The sequence below is a fragment of the Chanos chanos genome, chromosome 5, assembly GCF_902362185.1.
Source record: "Chanos chanos chromosome 5, fChaCha1.1, whole genome shotgun sequence".
NCBI classification, from domain to species: domain Eukaryota; kingdom Metazoa; phylum Chordata; class Actinopteri; order Gonorynchiformes; family Chanidae; genus Chanos; species Chanos chanos.
The window spans coordinates 40377591-40394691 of record NC_044499.1 but is presented as its reverse complement, the minus strand read 5'-3'; positions in this window follow the sequence as shown (position 1 = coordinate 40394691).

Sequence of the window (17101 nt, the reverse complement as noted above, 5' to 3'; positions counted from 1 at the left end):
CTTCCAAAGGAGCACATTAGTGAGGACCGTTAAAGGCTTTTTAATGGCAGCGTTACCCCGGCAACCGACAAATGGAAGTCTTGGGTTCTTGGTCTTTCGGCGTTTGGAGGATGCGGAGAGAAGAATAGCTACACAGGAGGAAGAGGAGGGGAAGAAAAGATATGGGTTAAAGAGAGGAGTGGGCAGGGGAGAAAGTTTGGCATGCGTGTGAGTAGTTGTTGTCTGTCGTGACACGGATGGGTCTTAACGCTGCCTTACCTTGAATAGGGCACTGAGAGATACCACAGCTAAGCTGCTTTTTTTTTTGTTGGTTTAGTGCAGTGACAGAATATTCAAAGGGGAAACTCACTCTTTTTCACTTTTGGACGCATTATAATCTTGATATTGTCACGGTGAAATCGCTGGTACAATTTTGCAGCATTTTTTTTTTTCTTTAAGTTGACCAACATTTAAATGAACCAGTGGTTCTGTTGTTTTTCCAGACCCTGTCAGTGTACTGTCTCTACAGACTGCCAAGTAAGATTAGTTTAACACTATGACTTAACGCTGCTCCTCATCCCATCTCCTGCAAGAAGGAATATGAGAAGTATAGACCAGATACGCTTTTTTCTTATCCATGTTTTTTTTTCCATATTTGTTTTTTGGAGGTGTTTTTTTCCCCCTTTTTTGTTTCTTCTTCTTTTTTTTTTTTTGCATGTTCAGTTTGTCGATGAGAAAAAAATGGCCAAATGAAGTATTATAACGGTCCCTTTAGGAAGAATAATGCAGTATCTACCTTTGACAGCATTCAGACTAATCTAGGATAGTTAACGTTTGAGAGAGTTTGACAATGAGTGTCAAAGAGATATAGATATCAGATGCATTATCCTCAGTTTCATTGAGGCAGTAGAGGGTGGGAGTTCTCCGCATTGTCTCAGCAGGAATTCGTATTCACACACTCATATGCCTGACTGTATGTCTAATTCAAGGCCTCCTGCATCTTATATGACTCAGTGCTGAAGAGAGAAGCTCTATATACAATGCAAATGAACTTTCCATAGTTTTAAAGAAAGGCGTATTCAGAGACATGTCCAGATATGCGTGTTTGATATCTATTCATAATAGACATGTGTGTCCATGTGTGTCTCATGCCATTTTCTGAATCCCCAGGTCTGTCATCTTTGCTATTCTTTTATACTTCTGTCCACTTAAATGGTCTCATTCCTCTGGGGTTATGTCCCCTTTTGTAACAGATGAAAATCTGGTCTGTGAGCGGACGTTGAAGTACTTCCAGGGCATTGCAGGCAGGAAGTGGATTGTGAGCTTTCTGTGTGAGTACATAGGCTTCTTTCCTCAGACGAATTGTGTTGGTATAGAGTAAATCAGGGAACATTAACTTGACATAATACTATAAATATACCACTGTTTTTTTTCTCTTACCAGACTGTAAGTGTCATTTCTGATTGTAAAAAAAAGGTTCTCCTGTCTCCACAGGGATTTCAGAGTGCTTCAGACAAGGAAAAGTTCTAGAAGAAGTGAGTTTTTCCATCTCCTATCCACACTTTCATTTTTCTTGTACTAAATGAATAACCCATGAAGAAAGCATATTAAATAAAATCAGTTTTCTTTGGGGAAAACTTATTTAAATTTTAATAATTTACTTACAGTAATCTTATGAAAAAGAGATTTCTTTTAAGATGTCATGCCTATGTCGTATTGTTTTATCTACAGTAATACTATGGCTTGAAAGACGCCAGGTCTGTAAGGGAAAAAAAAAAAAACAGCACTTTATCGATTATATTGTAGATTACATGGATGTTCAATACTGTATAAGGGAATTATTCTGTACCCAGCTTCTTAATTATTGCATTTGATCTTTGGCTCATTGTCTCACAACCTCCATGTGATGATTTACTCTTACCAAGAGTCCCTTTGAAGTTCGTGGGGATGCGGTCAACGGACAGAGTCACTGTGGCCCACAGAAAGCCAGGACCACTAGAGACGAGAATGTGAGTCATTGAACCTTGTACCGTTCTGTACTCGTGAAGTAAACGCAAGCACAGATTTTAGATTATTCAAATGATTGGACATTTTTGTTTCCAAAGTCCCTTCTTATCTGTGGAATATTGTAAAAAAAAAAATGAAATGAAAAATTAACGTTCCCTCCAGTTAATTTGCCTTTTTGACAGCTGAAAACTCAGCTCTGATTTCCCATTTTCCATTTATGACTCCTAGAAGTGTTCCTAAGTGTAATATCTCTGTCTCTGCTGTCTGTTGAGGTTTTTGGTTGATAGTAACAGTACTGAGTACATATTACTGTGATGAGGAATTAGTTTACTCTGACTCTGACTGTCTCTGTACTCTACATTAAGCGCAGTGGATAAAACCACAAGTAAAGCTGCAGAATACGTTCATTTTGAACCCTTGCATCATCAAAATGTCAGAGACTTATGAGAATGGGAATGAATTTGTAGTTTTTAGGTGAGACAGTTTTATCACCTCTCTTTGAAGTGCATTTAATAGAATTAGTCATTTGAAGCTTTACTTTAGAATTAGTCACTGAAAGGAGGACATCAACTTTTAACGTTTGTATGTGTGTGTGTGTGTGTGTGTGTAATATGGGTGTCTCTGCACTCCCAGGAAAAAAAATAAATAAATAAGGCAAGCAGTAATGAATTGGTATTCACACAGTTTGCCAGAGCGTTGTTGATAACGATGATTGAGTGACACTGGAAAGCCTGGTTTATCTTAGCCTTGTCGCAGGACCACCTGAAGCCAGAGAGCTTTGTCTAAATGAGAAATCAGTAATGGTGAGTTAGAGCCCTCTCAGGCCTGCTGATCATGCTACACATGGAGAGTGAGAGGCACTCTACACGACTGCTTTTGAGCAAAATGACTCCTTCATTTATTATAATTCTTTTGCTTATAATCTTTTTGAACGAGATAGATAATGCTCTCTGAACTAGCCACCTTTTGATGCAGAGAAACAACCAAAAAAAAAAAAAAAAGGCAGTATGAAATGTAATACAAAAATTTGGTTTATTTAACCTAAATAAATTGAACAAAATGATGTGTCACTTATATGAATTTATTTGAGGCATACATTTTGGTCTCATATTTTGTGTCTCCAGTGCTTAGTACTCCCTCCCCTCACAAAGTTTACGCTACTGAATTCCAATTCTACTGAACCCTGTCCTGTTTTGTAATATAATTAAACATGGCCTTTTTACATAGAAAATGCCTCAAACTCTTCCCGTTCCTTCTGTCTGTGTTTTTGCCTTCTCAGTTCACATCATACATTTGTGATCAGGTTCAAGTCTAGAGATGAGCAATGCAAAGCAATTACTCCCAGTCAGTTAATTGTTTCTTGGTTGATGATTTGTCTTAATAAGAGACTAAGATAATCCTGATGCAAAACAACGTGATAATGTTTGCCTCCATACTTGAGCGAATATAATTAATGCTTTGAACATTTATGTGTTTATGGTAATGAGTTAAGTTACTCATCTAAAGTCTCTTTCTCTTTCCCTCAGCTTTTGATGAAGGGGTATGAGATCTGTTTCCAGGGGTCCTTCACAGACATGACCACAGGTACGTTACCATGCGCAGCCAACCAAGATTAAACCCAAATGATCTGTGTATATCCCATCGGTTTTCAAGTTAATCCTTTCGAATTTAGTTCTTTATGTTCTTTAAGTTTCATCTGATAAGGGCGGAAAAGTTTGGGGTTTTTTTTTTAATCCCTGGTTTTAGCAATTCATGTGCTTTTATTTTCGTGTCACTTCTCTCTCTCTCTCTCTTACTAGTTCAGGTAACATATAGCAGATGTACTGTGTGGACAGAGATAATGCCTTTACTCGTGCAATGAGCTTTGGAAAGCTCAGAATGAGAAAATCTATGTTCATTTGTGTCCACGTAGGCGTGGACTCAGTCTCCTCGCGTTTGTGTGAGAAATGAATACTGAATATAGGTTAAGATGAAAAGAGGAAGTAAGAGACAGAAGTAGAAGAATGAATGTTGGCAGAGTATCAGAGGAGAACTGGCATACATAGAGATATGAGAAGACTAGTGCAGGTTATCAGGGAAGAGTAGGAGCCTATGTCTGCAGACTCATGTTCTCTTGTCTGCATTGGAGGATGTCCAGCAACGACTCCACACTCTCTCTGTAAAAACACTGCCTGCCTCTCCATCAAGTGGAGCCCGCTGACAGAACCCCCCCCCACGACGGGCCGGGCTGCAGCGTTGCGGTCTGCCTTCGCGATAGAAAGAAATGAAGAAAGGAGAGAGGAGAGACTGTTCTCTCCTCAGCTGCCATATCGTAACAGGAAGCTCATTCATTATTAAGGGCTCTTGCGGGACGGGAGGAATCTGTATCTCTTGTATCTGTTTCATTCACCTCTTTGTGCACTCACACACATACTCAGACAGGACTGTCTTCATGGGAGGGTCCAAAAATGTGAATGTTTTTAGGATAGAGGAGAGAGAGAGAGAGAGAGAGAGAGAGAGAGAGAGAGAGTGGGTGGTGTGGTGTGATGTGGTTGTGTGTGTGTGTGTGTGTGTGTGTATGTGTGTGTGAGAGAGAGAGTTCTTCTTTTGGAATTGTACTGGAATGACCTGCTCACTTCTCTAGCTGGAGTGTGTAATTCTTCATTTGTCCCTGAGCATGTGTGAATGCTTCATATAAGTTTGTTTCTGATCATTATTTTATATATGATGATGTTATGATACTCCTCAGTTGAACCGTTGCTCCTGTTTGTGTGTGTACTGTAGGTATGTAAGAATGTGTCTGTTGGTGTGAATGAGTGTGTTTGAATGTGTGAGACATTGGGTATTCTGTTCATATCACCACTGGTAAAAGTGTTTGGGGGTTTTTTCCCCCTCGTAGGCACACAGTAGAGGGCACTGCTTTATCCACCCCCACTCTTCACTTTACAATAAGAATCTTTGTTTACAACCTGACACCCGCCCTTATCTCACTGTCATGCTTTAAGGCGCAAATTCTTTCTCCTATTCCATTAAACACACACACACACACACACACACATATATATATATATATATATATATATATATATATATATATACACACACACACACACACACACACACACATACACACAGGCATCAACTTTGAAGTTGTGAGCTTTTTTTCATGTAGGAGAGCATTGCATTGTAGCCTTGCCACGCAGATCGAAGGCACAACAGCATGTGTGCATGATGCTCTTGTATATAAATATTTATTAGTCTGCACTGTGCTTCATATGAATCGGTCTCTTCTACTTCTTTCTGCTAATAAAGGTGAGGTTGTGTTTTGTGAAAGCTTTCGTGTCTCTCTCTCTTGCTCTCGCTCTCTCTCTCTCTCTCTCTCTCACTCTCTCTTTTCTCTCTCTCCGTCACCCTCTATCTTTCCCTGTCCTCTGTCAGTTTCTCTCTCTCTTCCTCTCTCTCTCTCCCTGTCATATGGGATTAATCCTCTTGCCTGCATTGTATAGATGGAGGACTTGACCACACTCAGATGAACACCCACTGAAACATAAGTATTGATTGAAGTTCGACATGTTTGTATGTTCTAGACCATATGGAGTTGATGGCAGAGATGTGTGGAGCAACGGTTGTGAAAGACCCACTACTCTTCTCCTCTAAAAAGGTGAAAACATTTTTTCCCCACGTCATTTCTCGCCTTCCTCCCATGCAAAACCCTAAATCCGTTTGTCATGTTCTGTAACAGTAATATCAGTGAGATCTGCAAATTACCTATTGCTTCAGTTTATTCCATTGTCATGGGCTGTTACGGGTTTGTGTCTGTGCTTACATGTGCACCAATACTTGTGTGTGTGTGTGTGTGTGTGTGTTTCAGCTGGGTTCTCGGTTGGTGGTTGTTCAGCCTGGCTCTGACGATTCTCAGTCGTACTACAGAGGTGAGCGTCACTTTTCAGTATTGTCCACCACTCCGCATCTCCTACATTAAAAAAAATGTGAACGTGTGTGTGTGTGTGTGTGTGTGTGTGTGTGTGTGTGTGTGTGTGTGTGTGTGGATTCTGCTGCTGTATATTTAATGATCTTTTCCATGGGTGACTGTGTAGAAGACCCTGTATCGTCCTCTATTGATTTTGGATTGTACAGGATTTACTACATTCTCAGTTTTATCCTGTACAGTCAACCAGATTTAACTACAGACTCATATGGTTGATACACTATGTATACTTACTTTCTCAACATTTCTGATTTCTAGTCGCCTGTTGTCAGTCAAGTAGTGAAGTTATGAATGTAACACCAAGGTCCGCTAACTGTTCACTAAGAACAAACTGATAATATGGACGGAGATGCTCCTATGGGCTAGTGAGGCATTACCAGCAATGACAGACTTGTTGATGTTGTAAACAGTCATTTCTCGTCTTATTTCCACCTCTGTCCTGCTCTTCAGCTCTTCAGAAGAAAGCCACAGTGGTGGCCCGTGGTTGGCTGCTGGACTCCATAGCAACCTACACCCTTCAGAATCCTCGGAAGTACGGAATTTAGAGGGACAGAATTAGTCAAAGCCCCATTCCATGATTCCATTATGCCTTTTTCTAGTCTTCAGTCTCATTGTTGTTCTTGTTAATTCTTCTCTCATTTAAGAAAAAAAAATCCCAACTGACTATCTACAGAAAGAGATGATGTGTAATCATCTGCACTTTTATGCTGTTTGGTGAACAACGTCTAGACTGTCTTTATGCTCACTGAATAAATTTTCTGTCTTTGTTTCAAGTCTTTGAGCATTACAAAGAATGCCACAAATATATCTTTTTGTTGTCTACTGTTCAGACAGTTGTATATACCCAGTTTGTTTAAAAAAAAAAATTTCCGCAAGCAGCTGTCTTTTGATAATTACTTTTATTTTCCAATCTGAGCAACACTGAAGGTCTTTTTATACATTATTCTCTCTGCCTCTCTTGTCCTGTCTTTTACACACATCAAGTTTTGAAGACCCAGGCACATACACGCATGACAGAGCACCAAGCAGCCTGTAGACTGATGTACTCACACTTATAGACACACACACAGGTTGCTGATACATGAAAAACACATCCTGAACACACTTAAACTTGCTGACCAAAGCACAGATCACATTACAAATGCACTCATGTGACGGTGTTCACATACACGTGTAGAAAATTATGATTTGTTGTTTGCGTTCTTAGATGTTTGCTGTTCTTTTGCTTGTGCAGTCTTCCTAATGCTGACACTCCATCAATTATGAAAGGCTTGTTTTTCTCCACTGTACCACAGGGACTGCAGGAGCACTCTCACTCTCTCTCTCTCTGACTCCTCTATTCCATCCCCTTCTTTTATCCATCCATCTGTCCAGCCATCCATCTACACCTCTCACCCCATTCAGTTTACCATTGTTCTTATATGAATTCTGCAATCACGGTCTTGTGATGACATACATTCGGAGACAAGGCTGTCTTCAATTCAAACCAAATCCTGAGTTTTACCCTTGCGCTGTGCCCCTCTAATATTTGTATTCCTTTAGTATTGTGCCATTCTAAGGAACCTGAGTGGTGACAGATTGATTTAACGGCCCAATTTTATTCAACTGTGTAGATTTAATGGTAGTTAAATCACCGTGGTGATACATCCCACCACATCAGCATTAAACACGTGGGCTGTGACTTCTTCTCAGCTCATAAGATGCTGAAGGGGACCCTGATGTGAAAACCAATAAATGAAGCTAAAACCAAAGACCACCAATAAATGCATTTGAAGGTTTGTCAGTCTTTATTGTCTTGTAGACATCTTTGTTTTGAGCGTAGGAACCCAAAATATCGCAGTAATTAAACTGAAACTTCGTTTATTCATGGTCAGTTAAATAAGAGTACTTGTCCATTAGTCTCAGACTAAAGCATAGTCTGTTCCTATCAGAAGCATTGTGGGTTGTGCTGCCGCTCTAAATTGTGTTATTGATGCCATATCGAAGTCTATCGGGGACTCTGTTTCTAGCAGTGACATTCCATACTCACTTCTCCTTGCCTGAGGCCTGGCCTCCTACCACATTAACATGTTGCATGCAACCAGATCCAATTCGCTCACAGAAGCGTGTTTAAAACAGAGCAGAACACCAGGCTTATTACATTATCAGCGTCTTTCATTCGCAAACGCACGTTCGGAGTCCTGGCTCCAACCTGTCTGTTGTTTTGTGACCTTGATTGGAGGCTTTCCAGGAATGCTTTTTGTATTGATGTTGACTGTCTCCCCTCACTGCTGACACAATGATTCATACAATGTCTCATGAATTTTAATGACACAGATGCAATAACCCCTCTGGGTGCCTCGAGTCTCGCTCTCTAACGCTCTCTCCGACTTCTGCTGGATGTGCACAACACGCCCGAGGAACCAAATGGTCAAAAAAACCTTTACAAACATTTCCACTCCCCGTGCACAGACGAGCCACGTAGGAGGATTCTCGGTGCCACACACACAGATATTCACAGAAAAGGAAAGAGCCAGGAACGATTCCTACCAAGAGAGCAAGAATGCCCCGATGAATAATTAAACATGGACTCAGTGTAAACACAGCAGCGGCGGGCTGAGGTAGGAGAGACAGGCCAGGTTCAAATACACATAGACGCTAGCAGTTAAGAGACAGAGGTCACATTTCATCACGCTAAAGAGACAGGCGAGATTCAAACACGTTTGTAAGACGCGAACCAGATGTGAACACTCAAAAGACAGAGCGCACTTTGCCACTGCCTCAGCGCCATCTTTACAATTACTCACACATACACATGACCATGTGAAACAGCGACAGAGGCCAGATTCATACGCTCATAAGAGAGGTAATGATGCAAAACAACTGTCGGCTTCAGGCCAGTTCCTCTCCACATACAGGTTCTATTACACTGTGGGAAAGAGGTAGGGAGGTTATTGGGAGATGATGGGAAAGTGAAGCCAGTTTGTCCTCTCTAACAAGAGAGAAAGAAGTAGATAGAGAGGAACTGGATTATTACAGCCTAGATACAACTGTTCTACACATTTTCTTGGCAGTGCGAGATAGTGATTTATTGACCTCTTTATCTCTCATGATGGCTGTTGGACCCGCGGGCCTATCAGTTCGAGAATGTTAGAGAGTTTTGATACTAAAACACCAGTTTGAAAAATACACCTTTCTCCAAATCGAATGTCACCAAATCATTCAAACACTTCTGAATGTTTGCTCATGTCCAGGAGATTTACATAAACACCTGTTAAGTTCCAAGCCAAGGTTTGCTCTGCACACAGTACAGATGTGAGGGTCCCTGAGTTTGCATTACTAAAGAGCAGGGAACACATGTACAGAGAGCTGCATCTCCCAAGTCTGCGCTGTAAGATTACGGGCCTCTCTCCTTTTTCTGATTATCGTTGAGCTCAAGGGCCAGTAGGGATGGACAAACAGATGGAATGAAGGATGGATGGATGGATGGATGGGTAGAATGATTGATAGCTGGATGGATGGATGATCATGTTAAAAAAAAAATGACTATGCAAGCACACATCCTGTTTTCTTGACTAAAGAGAAAATATAGCAAAAGAGCAATTCAAGATCAACCACATCTGCAGAGAAGATTTGTCACGGACACATCTCAGTACCTCCTGCTCGACAGAATTAGACTACTGAGTCACCAACACACACACACACACGCACACATCCCCACATGTCTGCGCCCAAAAGATACGCACATGTGAACATGAAAATCTGAAGCATGTTTGTCATAATACTTTGGGGGGGGATTACACTTTCAGATGTGGGGGATTATTGTAAAAACCAGGTATGCTGTACACGAATCATAGAAAGCATGGCCATAAGCCAATTCGTCAGTGTTCACACGGTACATTTCTATCTTTAATAATTAGAGTAAAAGAAAAAAACCTGGCATGGTCTGGCATGAGGCATAGAGCTGTGAATGTTGCTGATTACAGGGAGGTTTCAGTTATTACTGCTCTGTGTGTTTGATTGACAAAGACAGAGACCCAGATTCAAACAACCTGTTATATCACCATGTTTTCAGCAACAACCGGAGAGCGCCTTAGCAAAAGAAGAATAAACGAATGCACAAATCGTATCAGAACTAGGTAATTTCCTTTCTGCTAAGATGATGTTTAGTGGTGAGAAAAGGTTGTTAGGACTACTTCTTTGTGTAGTGTGTGCTAAGTGTTCATTCACTGCAGGTTATAAAAATTTGTGCTTGGTTCTGAAAACGGCTGGATCTTCTGGTTTTGCTGTTCTGTTTTTCTGCTTGTGCTCTCTGGCTTAATAGCAAAATCGGGAGACAAAGCAGCATCCTGATGCTCTGCTAAACCTCAAAAAGACATCACAGCATGACCGTACCTTTCATTATGAAAATGGCGTAATCCTTTGAAGAAAGGATGTGTCAGATGTTTTGCATATGAAGCTCTGCACTTGAAGGTTCAGTGGTGCCTTGTGCGCTAGTAAGAGGGTGCCCCCCCCCCCCTCCCCAGGGCCTTAGCATAAACATCTGGCCATCAACTGTATAATCAGTTTTATGTGTATATTTGCGTTTTTTATCAGTGACAGAAATAATGAAATGGTTCAATAGGCAACTGGGACGGCTTTCTGTACCACATCTAATGACGCAATCAACAGACAATGGTTAGTACTTAAATGTAAAGCGTATGGATGTATTTCCTCCAAATAACCTTTTAAGTTCAATAAAGGGTAGTAAAAACACCAACCATAGCATCATTTCCTCTTCTTAGTGACAATTATCCAGTCAGAGTAATACCATAATTTGTGGAGTTGTTCATGGCTTGGCACAGGGGGAAAAAAAGATAAATTCTTGTAACATTTATAAGTCATAAGCTGAAACATTTGCAGGGAATGTCATGATGCTGTTTCCTTACTGTGGCAGTGTAACATGAGTGCTGGAGGGGAGAGAGGGGTTTCAAGAAGAATGGGATGCAGTCGGGATGTTTCAGAATGAATGGTGCTGTTTAATGTTTTCATGAGGGAAATTAACACGAAAACAGTCTGTGAGGCCATCTGGAATGGTGTGTGTGTGTGTGTGTGTGTGTGTGTGTGTGTGTGTGTGTGTGAGTGTGTGTGTGTGTGTGTGTGTGTGTGTGTGTGTGAGTGCGTGCACGCGTGTGCATGTGAGTGTGCGTGTGCGTGTGCTTGTGCTTGTGTGTACAATCGTGTGTGTGTGTGAGTGTGAAATTTTGCGTCACTACACTTCCTTATTACAGGGACATCTGGGCCACATCTCTGAGAACATTACTCATTTACTTATTTTATTGATTAATAACAAACTTACACTGTCATTAGTATTTGTCAGTGTGCTCATATGTTAGGCTATATGGTTTTGTGCTTATGGTCAGAAACTGATCCTCGATATTTTTCATTTCAGAACATTTCTTAAGGAGGCTCAAGATACTCAATGAGGCCATTAGTGAGGGGGATGCTGATAGGATCTGTATGTGTGTCACTGGAGTGTAACATGGTGTAGAGCCTGATTAGCTGGTGCTTGTTATACACAGTTCAGTGCAGTGGTCATGTCTGCAGGCAGTGCTGCAGGCCATTCAGTGGCACCACACTAAACAAAGAAATTCTGTCTAACCCAGACCCAGACACTCATGCACCAAATTTGTCTGCTCAGGGTCTGTGTGTTTGTGTCTTATCATGTGCTCTCTCTTAGTCACTATGTCTCTTCTCTTGTAAGATTTTTTTTCCTTCTTCCTGCTTTCTCTCACAACTAATCTCTTCTTCACTTTTGCTCTCTCCATCTCTCTCTCTCACTCTCTCTCTCTCTCTCTCTCTCTCTCTCTCTCTCTCTCACACACACACGCACTCACTCTCACTCTCTGCACTTGTATCATCACATCTGTTCTTTTTTGTTGTTGTTGTTGTTGTTGTTGTTGCTGTTTTTTGGATGACTGCTCTTATGTTCACTTGTTCTCTTGGATATGGTTGGCAGAAGTATTAAATATGTCTGCTCCAAGACACTTCCTTCTTTATTCATAGACAGATTCCCTTTTCAGCAGAATTCTCTCTTTCTCTCTTTTTTTTAATGCTTCCCTCTTTTTTTTTCCTTTCTCTCTTTGGACTTACTTGGCTCCTGTCCTCACAAATTCTCTCCTTCTGGGTGTGAACGGAAACAAGACTGTGAATGGGAGTGTTAGTCTGGAAGAGGATGATCGTGAAATATGTCATGGCAGATCAGCTTTAGGGAGAGAGAAGCTGTCTGTGGTTTTGTGTAGGGACAGGTCTGAACAGTGCTGAACTCTTACACATCTGCTGTAATGAGTATTGTGTGACTAAAGCTGTTCTGTTTCGTCTTGGGGTTTGTTTGTTTTGTTTTGTTTTGTTTTGTTCTGGTTTTTTTTTCAGAGCGCTTAATTAATATATGTCTTTCTCACATACTATATGATATCTAAAATCAGCATTTTTCATGTTTGAAAACACTTGCACGCTCTGTCAATGTGGAGGGCCCTTCTGCTGTAGCGCCGATACTAATATGAGTAACCCTGCTGTGGGAAATTTGGTGTGGCCCTTCTAAAATATTGCTAAGCCAACCATAACCGCACAGCCAGTAGGAGGGGTGGTTAAGAGAAACCTGTCTGGTAGAGAGAGAAGGAGATGGGAGAATGAAGAAAACATATGCCCTGATGTTGCATATCAGGAGAGAGGGGGCGGTATAGCACAGACAGAAACACACGAGTTCAAAGGTTTTTAAAAGAAAACAATTATCGCTCCTGTTCACTGTTACTGTGTTATCGACTTGACCGTTGTTCAGCTCCTGAAACTATGTCATGTGTTTTGAAGATGTATTAGGAGGCACTGAGACTTCCGTGTGTGTGAGAGACTGAGTGACAGTGGGGGTGCGGGGGGAGGGGGGGGCGGGTATCAAGAGAAATCAGAGAGTAGTCACTGCACTAATTATTTACAGTAGTGAGACTATGATTACATTGACTAGTGCATCTCCAGAACAGTAGAACACAAAATCTATAAAGTAACACACACAAGGACCATGAACTCACACTATATGTACACTATACTCACGTTTGAAGACTGACAGTACAACATGTGAGGCATATACAGACCTAAAATAGTTCATCTCTCTCTTTCATTTTGTCTTTCTCTCTCTCTCTTAAAATTTACACAGACACACTTGCTCATTCATTCGCTCAGTCTCATGCTTGTAGAAAAGACTGACCATTGTTACTATTATACTATCAGATGGTTCTACTTTTGCACTGGCACACATACAACAGTATAATTCCTGGAACATGAGCACACTCACACTCACAGACACACACACACACACACAAACACACACACACACACACACACACACACACACACACAGAAACAGCACGCAGTGTTCCCTCTACCAATGTGTCTGGTCGTTCAGGGAGAACAGTAGGGAACTGGTTCTTCGGTGGACACAAGCAGCATATATTTTTAATCCGCTTAATTTTACATGCTCCTTAAATGGAATATTAATCTTTAATGTCTGGATTTCTTTGTGATTAACATTAACAAATGATGTTCCACCATTTCTCTCTCTCTCTCTCTCTCTCTCTCTGCCTCTCACACACAGTGCTGTCCTTGATCATCAGACTGACTCATCATACAATGGGGATAATGTTAATAATGTTTAAATCAGAGGCAAAGCACCGTTTTAATCATCAAAAACTCTGCAGAGAATCAGTACACTAACAAAATAATAAATAAATAAATAAAAATATCAGCGAGGGAGTCAACTGAACGTAACTCTAGACAACTTGAATCACAATCTCACCTCAGGCGGCAATGTTTCAGAGTCCACAAGGCCAACAGTAGCTAAACAGATTACTCACTCCCTCAATCTCTCCCTCTCTCTCTCTCTCTCTCTCCCTCTATCCTTCTTTCTTCCTCTATCCTTCTTTCTCCCTCTCTCTCTCTTCCCCCCACTCTCTCTCTCTCTCCCTCTCTCTCTCTCCCTCTCTCTCTCTCTCTCTCTCTCTCTCTCCCTTTCCCTCTCTGTATTGTCAGTTTTAGAGGCATTAGAGATATAAGATGTTAAATATGTATGAGAGGGTCTTGCTGGGCTCAGCTCTCTCTTAGTGGGGTCTCCCTGGCAGGATGGTGGGATTAAAATGAAAGATGGACTATGGAGGAGAAAGAGTGCAGCACAACTGGTAGGGGAGGGTTAGCCCCCCTCCATTTCCTCAGAAGATTATCAGGTCAGTGTTCTCCGATGACATGCTCAACAGAGTCATCAGATTCTGAATTCAGGGTGATTATTCCCAATTCATTATTGTCCAGCGGGCTAAAATATGGGATTATATTTATTTTAGTGTTACAGTACAATGGGTTTTGTGAGGTTTATAGCCAGTTAGGTTCACATGTTGTTAAGTGAATGGCTCGTTATTCTTTATCTGTACTGAGAATGCAAAAAGTCCAAACAAAAGCTGTTACAGATGTATACCAGAGAGTCCCAAGTGAGACCAATTATTAGCTAAAGGAAAAAATGATCACTTATCTCAAAGGCTTATGCTCATTACTGCAATGCTAAGAAATAGCAGTCTTCATTAACTCTGGACAGGCATTCAGACATTGTCTTTAAAAAAATTTATGATATGAAGCACAAGCAGTCTCCCTCTCTCTCTCTCTCTCTCTCTCTCTCTCCCTCTCTCTCTCTCTCTCTCTCTCTCTCTCTCTCTCTCTCTCTCTCCCTCTCTCCCATATTAATGGTCTGGACATGACGCATTAGAATACTAAAAGCTGGCGCTGCTTCTGTCATTGAGTAAATAAGAGATGATAAGTCTGTTTCTTCTAATGGGGGAAGAGTGGAGGAAGGGATCGTCTCAATCAGTGAGAAAAAGCGAGGCCTCAATTAACGAGGGAAAGAGAAAGCAAACTAGCATTTAAATTATTCATATGAACCGATGGACTGGGCAGGCCTGTAAAGAGAGGCGTATTATACACACACACACACACACACACACACACACACACACACACAGGGAGGAGAGGAAAGAACAACTCCTCATACAATAACAATCAGAGATAGAGACAGAGAGAGAGAGAGAGAACATGCAGACATATATAAACATACACTTTGTCTCTGTGGGAGCTTTGCTCTGGCCTGTACACTGGCTAGCTCTTAGGGCACAAACAATGTGAGAAAAAAAAGGATGAAAGAAAGATAAACAGGTAGAGAGAAGAGAGGATTTGAGAAGTTGAGCAAAGCAAATTTTCCTGTTCCACATGAGACAGCCAGCTCTATGATTGGACAAAGAAAGAGAACGGTTGCACACACAGTAACATACACACACACACACACACACACACACACAAACTAGTCAGAGAGGCCATTATCATTATTCTTATCTCCCCTGAATGTATGTTTACAGTTTCCTTCATTTTTTTACTGTCAACACTCTTAAAACTTTGTGTTATGCGACTGCGGAACAGAGATGCAAAAGCACAGAACAGGTCTTATAAAACTTGGAAAGCAAGCACACACACGCACACAAGCACACACACGCACACAAGCACACACACACACACACACACACACACCCTGTTGAGTAAGACTGTGAAAGCAGGTCCTGACTGGCCTTGCCCTGAGCATGTGTCTTGACCTTCGCACCCCCACATGGTGATGGCACCACGAAATGTCACATCGCTGCTGCTCACACACTGCAACAGGGTGTACACTAGCAGTCCGTGTGTGTCTGTGCGTGTGTGTGTGTGTATGCCTTCAGAGAAAAAGAAGAGTGTTAAAATTCAGAGGCTTAAAGGTTGTGAGATTCCATCTGAACTCGTAGTGTCAATTTGACAATGGTGAACAAGTTCCAAAAATTTCAGAATCTCTACCCAAATAAAATATAAATTGATTGGAATATATTTTAGACTAACTGAAATACATTCATCTAACATTTGCATTTACAAACATACAGTAGAAATACCTTAAATAGATCAAATCATTATATAAAGTGAGACTATCTGTTGTATGTGAATGATCATCTGTTTGAACTTTGATTAACACTGCACAGAACTAATGCAGAGACAAAACTGTGAAAATCCTTTTAAATCAGTGTTTTCAAAATATTTGTTTCTCCATTTCTCCACAGTGTTATTGTGCGCTATGCAAAGTGTTCCCCGGGGGGTACCTTTCTTTCTATGTAATGGCTGTTACATCATTCCCAGAGAAAAATACAAAGACATTTGCATTTTGTTGAAAAAACAAACAAGAAGTGTGCAGTTAAAATAAGTCAAAATGAAGGATATTTTCTAATTTAATCGCCCAATCATTGACATAGCCCGCCCTCCCCCCGTCTTCGGAACAAATTTGACTTTTGGCATATCTTATCGTAGCTGAGATAGAAAGGATACAGGAAATGGATGTTTTTGTTGTTTATTCGACTACAGAGATGAATGTGTAGTTTGTGTTAGAATGCAGAACGTTCTCTAAAAGAACACTGGGAACATTCTAGTAACAGAGCTCACTACAAACAATATGATATCCCTGATATTCTCCAATGATTAATTTAATGAAACTGAAGTTGTTCCCGCTCAATTACACTTCAAATTGGTCCTTATTCATAATTAAGTTTACACACTGACCTCATTATGTGTGATGTAATTGACAAAGCAACCACAAAATGTTTACTTTTGCATCAGCCGCAAAATATCTTAAGGCTGCTTGACTTGCAAGAAGGTCCTGGGTTCGATTCCCGGCCAGGCGGTTGGGTTCTTTTCCGTGTGGGGTTTGCATGTTCTCCCCGTGTCTGCATGGGCTTCCCCTGGTTTTCTCCCACAGTCCAAAGACATGCAGGTTAGGCGAATTGGAAACACTAAATTGCCCCTAGGTATGAATGTGAGTGTGTTTGTCTGTGTGTCTGCCCTGTGATGGACTGGCGACCTGTCCAGGGTGTTTCCCTGCCTTTTGCCCTATGGGTGCTGGGATAGGCTCCAGCACCCCCCGCAACCCTAATTAGGACAAGCGGCTTTGAAAGTGAGTGAGTGAATGCATTATTTTTCATATGCCTGGGTACAGAATATATATTTTAAATAAGGGCCGGTTCTAAGCTATGTTGAGCATTGCCCGACTTGAAATGAAATGAACCTAAATTGGATTAAAGCTGTCTTAACCTC